The following is a 6000-nucleotide window of genomic DNA, read 5'->3' as shown; positions in this document are numbered from 1 at the left end:
TTTGTATTAGGGAAATGCTGTCCTATCTGAAGACTGTTTATGATAGAAGTCAAATACAAGGTCAGCCATGTGACTGAAGAGGCCTGCAATGACTTTATGGCTGCGAAGAATCCTAAATAGCTATATTTAGTTTCTTTATATTGTACTATAAAAAGAGAACATCTTAATACCGCAATTACTACTTGATGGAAATTGCTGGGTTCTTCTGTTTAATTGTTTGAACATTGACTGAGGAAAGGAAAACAGGAGTGTTGTTGTAATGGGTTGTGGGGCTAAGTTATATGTATAATTAATAAACTCCCCGTCAAGGTTCCTTCCCCACTCTGAACTCTAGGGTACAGATGTGGGGACCTGCATGAAAGACCCCCTAGGCTTATTCTTACCAGCTTAGGTTAAAAACTTCCTCAAGGTACAAACTTTGCCTTGTCCTTGAACCCTATGCTGCCACCACCAAGCGTGTTAAACAAAGAACAGGGAAAGAGCCCACTTGGAGACGTCTTCCCCGCAAAATATCCCCCCAAGCCCTACCCTGCAGTGGGTAAGGGTTGTAGTTTTCAGGGCTGAGTGGTGAACCTACAGGTGTTGGAGGCAGCGGGTGGCGGTAAGAACACGGATGTTGGGGAAAGTGGTTTGGAGGTGACATGGTGGCACAAGGGAAAGAGTTTTGGGACGAGGGCTGCAGGGCGGGGGTGGGCGCAGTAGTGCTCCACCTGCATGGCTACGAACACCTGGATCGAGTCCGCTTGGTGCTCCATGATGCTTATCAGCTGCTCTGTGCTTTGGTGCCAGCGAGCCGCATTCTGCTGGCGGACCCTCCTTTCACTCTCCCGCCACTCCTGCACTTTTTTATTTTCATGAGTTGAATGCTGCATGTCCTCTTTGCTTCTACGTGGCCTCTTCCTGATCCTTTGCAGCCTCTTGGCCATTGATAACACAGATGGCTGAGATCTCAAGGTTGTATCTGTAAAGGCAAAATGCAACACTTAACAGAGGCAGCATTGTTCACACCAGACAGAACAATGATTCCCCCGTACTTAAGGGGAAGCACAGTCTACACAGTAGCATAATTTGCCTGTCCCAAAGCGAGCGCACATAACCTACGGGAGCCCCAAAATGGTGAGTAAGCACAGGGTCAAGCGTGACTGATTGTTTCACAGCTGTAATGTCCTCTGCGTTTCTGTGCCTTGGGGAGAGCCAACAGCGGCAGGGGGCCCCTATACTGAACACTGTTCCCACATTTTCCACAGGAGTTCATCCTGAAAGATATCTTGCTGCTCAGGGTGACCAGGGAAGCAAGGGAGTGTCTTCTACTGCAATGTGGCTTCTGCCCTGGCCCCTATGCAGCTTGCCTGTGTGCAGCAATGGTCCCCCTGCCCCTCACGGCACAGTGGCATGAACAAGTGAGCCTGATTGGGATAAGGACAACAGTGGCTCTCCTGAAAAACCTGCGCAAGCGCATTGCCCAAGTTCTGGATGAGACCTTTGAAGAGATCACTGAGGCCGATTACCACGATGTGAGAGAGCACATCAACGCTCTATTCCGTATCTAGGCATGCATGCAGCCCTAACCCTCCTTGCCCCAAGAGCCTGCACCAAATAACTTCCTTCCCAAAATAAAAGCCGCTTACTGGGAACCTCTTCTGGTTTTTGTCCTTCCCCAAGCACCGGCCACCGCGACTGGCTACCTTTCTCCTGGCTTGAGAACAGCTCCTGGCTGCCTGCATCTAGGGATTCCGGGGTGTCTTTCTCAGCACCCTCGCTCCCGCTTTCCTCCTCCTCCTCCTCCAGCCTTGTTGAACTGGGCTCTGAGGTGTCCCTGGTGGTACTCGGCATGGAGATGGGGTCACCCCCAAGTATCGCGTCCAGCTCTTTGTAGAAATGGCAGGTTGAGGGGGCAGCACCAGAGCGGCTGTTTGCCTCACGGGATTTGTGAGAATGTAGGCATTCCGCAGCTCCTTCACTTTAACCTTGCACTGCAGTGCGTCTTGGTCATGGCCCCTTTCCAGCATGGCTCTTGATATCTGCCCGAAGATATCGAAATTACTGTGGCTGGAGCACAACTGGGACTGGACAGCTTCCTCCCCCCAAACACTGATGAGGTCCAGCACCTCGTCACTGTTCCATACTGCGGATCTCCTGGTGCGTGGAGGCATGGTCACCTGGAAAGATGCGCTGAGAGCACTCCATGCCTGGCTGAGCAAACAGGAAGGGGATTTTTAAAATTCCCAGAGAATTTAAAGGGCAGGTCTGATGGTTGGTCACCTGAGGGCAGGGCAGTAGAGTTCAAAGTGATGACCAGAGTGGCTAGAACAGGCATTGTGGTACACTTCTGGAGGCCAATGACAGTGCAATAACAGACCAGGGTGTCCACACTGGTGCCATGGCGCTCCAGCGGTGGTGCAGCAAACCTTATTCCACTTGCCGAGGTGGAGTACCAGCAGAGTTGTAGCCGTGGAGACAGAGCGCCCTACATGCCTTACCAGTGTGGACAGGGAGTGAGCTAGGGTGCCCGGGGCGCCTTTCTTGCGCTGTAACTCGCAAGTGTAGCCAAGCCCTCAGCCTGTGCATGCGTGTCATCAGAGCAGAGGGAAATGACAGTCCCACATTTCTCTTCCAAACTCCTCAGCAGAAGCAGTCCAGAAATCCCCTTGGACAGCAGCAGTTCCAGTCTTAGCATCAATAGTTGCCCACATCCTCAGCATCCAGAGAGTCTGTAGTCTAGATACAAAGTGGCACAGGCTCTGAGACACAACGCCCCCCAGCAAACAAACCCTAGGCTTGCATTGTTCAGCCGCTGAGCCCACAGGACTGGCTCCAACCACTGCCGTGCAGGATATTCTGTTGTGGATCTTTTTCAGTCTCTCCTGTTGAAGCTGTTCCACTGTGTATAAATAATTAAATATCCATTGGGCCAGATAAGGAGTGAAAAATAATTCTGTAGTCTAGTGGTTAAGGCACTCACCTGAGAGGTGGGAGATCCAAATTAAAATCCCATCTCCACAGTGGGAGTGGTGATGAATTGACATGAACAAGTATCCTAATGAGTGGAATAAATATTATAAGGGAGTTCACCTTTTTCTTGGCTGTTTTGTGTGGGTCTTTCTCAGAAGAAATGGTTTAGGGGCCTAACTCCAGGAGAAGGATAGGGCTTAGGCCACAACCCTCTCCACAGCTTCTGCTGTCAACTAGTTTAGAACATAAGAACGGCCATACTGGGTCAGACCAAAGGTCCATCTAGCCAGTATCCTGTCTTCCAACAGTGGCCAATTGCCACATGCCCCAGAGGGAATGAACAGAACAGGTAACCATCAAGTGATCCATTCCCTGACACTCATTCCCAGCTTCTGGCTAACAGAGGCTAGCGACACCATCCCTGCTCATCCTGGCTAATAGCCATTGATGGACCTATCCTCCATGAATTTATCTAGTTCTTTTTTGAACCCTGTTATAGTCTTGGCCTTCACAACATCCTTTGGTGAAGGGTTCTACAGGTTGACTCTGCGTTGTGTGAAGAAATACTTCCTTTCGTTTGTTTTAAACCTGCTGCCTATTAATTTCATTTGGTGACCCCTAGTTCTTGTGTTATGAGAAGGAGTAAATAGCACTTCCTTATTTACTTTCTCTGCACCAGTCATGATTTTATAGACCTCAATCAAATCCCCCCTTAGTTGTTTCTTTTCCAAGCTGAAAAGTCCCAGACTTATTAATCTCTCCTCATACAGAAGCTGTTCCATAATTCTAATAATTTTTGTTGCCCATTTCTGAACCTTTTCCAATTCAAATATATCTTTATTGAGATGGGGCAACCCTATCTGTACACAGTATTCAAGATGTGGAAGTACCATGGATTTATATAGTCGCAATATGATATCTTCTGTCTTATTATCTATCCCTTTCTTAATGATTCTCAACATTCTGTTCGCTTTTTTGACTGCTGCTGCACATTGAGTGGATGTTTTTAGAGAGCTATCCACAATGACGCCATGATCTCTTTAATGAGTGGTAACAGTTAATTTAGACCCCATCATTTTATATGTATAGTTGGGATTATGTTTTCCAATGTGCATTACTTTGCATATAGCAACACTGAATTTCATCTGCCATTCTGTTGCCAGTCACTCAGTTTTGTTAGATCCTTTTGTAGATCTTTGCAGTCTGCCTGGGACTTAGCTATCTTGAGTAGTTTTGTATCATCTGCAAATTTTGCCACCTCACTGTTTACCCCTTTTTCCAGATCATTTATGAATATGTTGAACAGTACTGGTCCCAGGGGACACCACTATTTACCTCTCTCCATTCTGAACACTGACCATTTATTCCTACCCTTTATTCCCTATCTTTTAACCAGTTACGAATCCATGAGAGGACCTTCCCTCTTATCCCATGACAGCTTACTTTGCTTAAGAGCCTTTGGTGAGGGACCTTGTCAAAGGCTTTCTGGAAATCTAAGTACAATATATCCACTGGATCCCCCTTGTCCACGTGCTTGTTGACCCCCTCAAAGAATTCTAGTACATTGTGAGGCATGATTTCCCTTTACAAAAAACATGTTGACTCTTCCCCAACACATTATGTTTGTCTATGTGTCTGACAGTTTTGTTCTTTAGTATAGTTTCAACCAGTTTGCCCGGTACTGAAGTCAGGCTTAAACCTGCAGATTTTTGTGGATCCCACTTGTAGGTGCCTATTTCTCCCCATGCATTGTATATGGAGCCTAAATGCCTAATTCAGGGCCATGGATTCCATGAGGTGGGTAGGCATTAAAAAGCTAAGCACTGCAATGTTCAGCATTGCAGTGCCTAAGTCTCTTTGTGGAGTTAGCCTAAAAAGTGCCCTGTACTGCCCTCTGCACATGTGCAGATACACAGAGGATTCATCAAAAATCCATGTCTTCTCCCTGCTGCTTCTCTCCCCTCTTCAGACTAAAATAAATCAAATTGTCTCCTACCTTATTATTTCCTACCTTTAAAGAAGAGAGAATATTTTAAAATAGTAAAATGCTCCTACCTCATGGATTTGCAGTGATTAAAGAGAATGAATACAAAGTACACTTTCTTTTTCTATGGGCTCTTTATTGTGTGGATCTTTTCTAACTGGATGCAGACTACTCCCTTCTTTGTGGGTCACTTCATGCTTCCAGCTTTCCACAACGCGATAGGAGTTCTATCACTTTCCAAGTGAGGGCTGAGGATTTTGTTCATTTTTATGTAACTTTGAGTTTGGGAATGACCAAATTTCAATCCATCTCTAAAAGCCAATTTTTGTATCTCCCTGCCCCACTAAAACTCTTATTGTCACCCACTTCCTCAAGCACCTGTTGTCCCCACTCAATCCTCCTTCACCATAGCTTTTCCCTGGCTTTGCCTCTCCCCAAAGGCTATCATTTCTCCACACCTCTTCTGTTCCCATCAGCTTCTGTCAAAGGCCTGGATTGTTTTGTGCTGGGCTGTCAGCTACTTGTAAGCATAAAAGCTTCAAACCATTGAATAGTACAGGTAAATAGGATTTAATATTGCTATACATTTTTAAAAGGTGATATGGTTCAAAGAAAGAACGCTTGACACAGAAAACACAAAAGCAATGTCAACTTAACCATATTGTATCAGAGGACAAGTGAAATGTTTGAGATGTTGAAACAAGTAACTTTATTTATTTTATGTCTTTGAAAACCTATTGATCTAGTGTTAAGTATAGAGACCCTTTAATCCTATTGCAAACACCAACAGGTTCAAGAAAGAACTGCTAACTCATAGATTGTCCTTTCTTTACCAGAAGTTTCAAAGGCCTGCAGCCCAGGATGGGCTTCTGATAAAACACTTTGGGTGGTACTTCTAGAGGTCCAGTAGAAGAAGAGAGCTTCCAGCTGGCTGAAAGTGGAGAAGAACAAATAAATAATCCCACACAGGCTGAAAGTTCAGGATGCTGGAATCTCCCTTCTGTAATAATTAGGAGTAGGCGTTTGCCTGATCCTCAGTATAGTAGATCCCTAGTATAATTGTT

General features: G+C 45.8%; 1 protein-coding gene across 1 annotated transcript in view; it reads right to left on the bottom strand.

Moving 5' to 3' along the window:
- Positions 1–906: 906 nt before the first annotated feature.
- Positions 907–6000, bottom strand: part of KITLG (KIT ligand) — a 105220-nt gene continuing 100126 nt past the window's right edge. The window contains exon 10 of the mRNA XM_074941924.1: positions 907–961. The gene's annotated coding sequence lies outside the window, so the exon portion shown is untranslated. The remainder of the gene's footprint in view (positions 962–6000) is intronic.

The sequence above is a fragment of the Natator depressus genome, chromosome 1, assembly GCF_965152275.1.
Source record: "Natator depressus isolate rNatDep1 chromosome 1, rNatDep2.hap1, whole genome shotgun sequence".
Taxonomy (NCBI): Eukaryota; Metazoa; Chordata; order Testudines; family Cheloniidae; genus Natator; species Natator depressus.
Note: the sequence above shows the minus strand (reverse complement) of the source record. Positions and strands in the feature narration are given on the sequence as shown.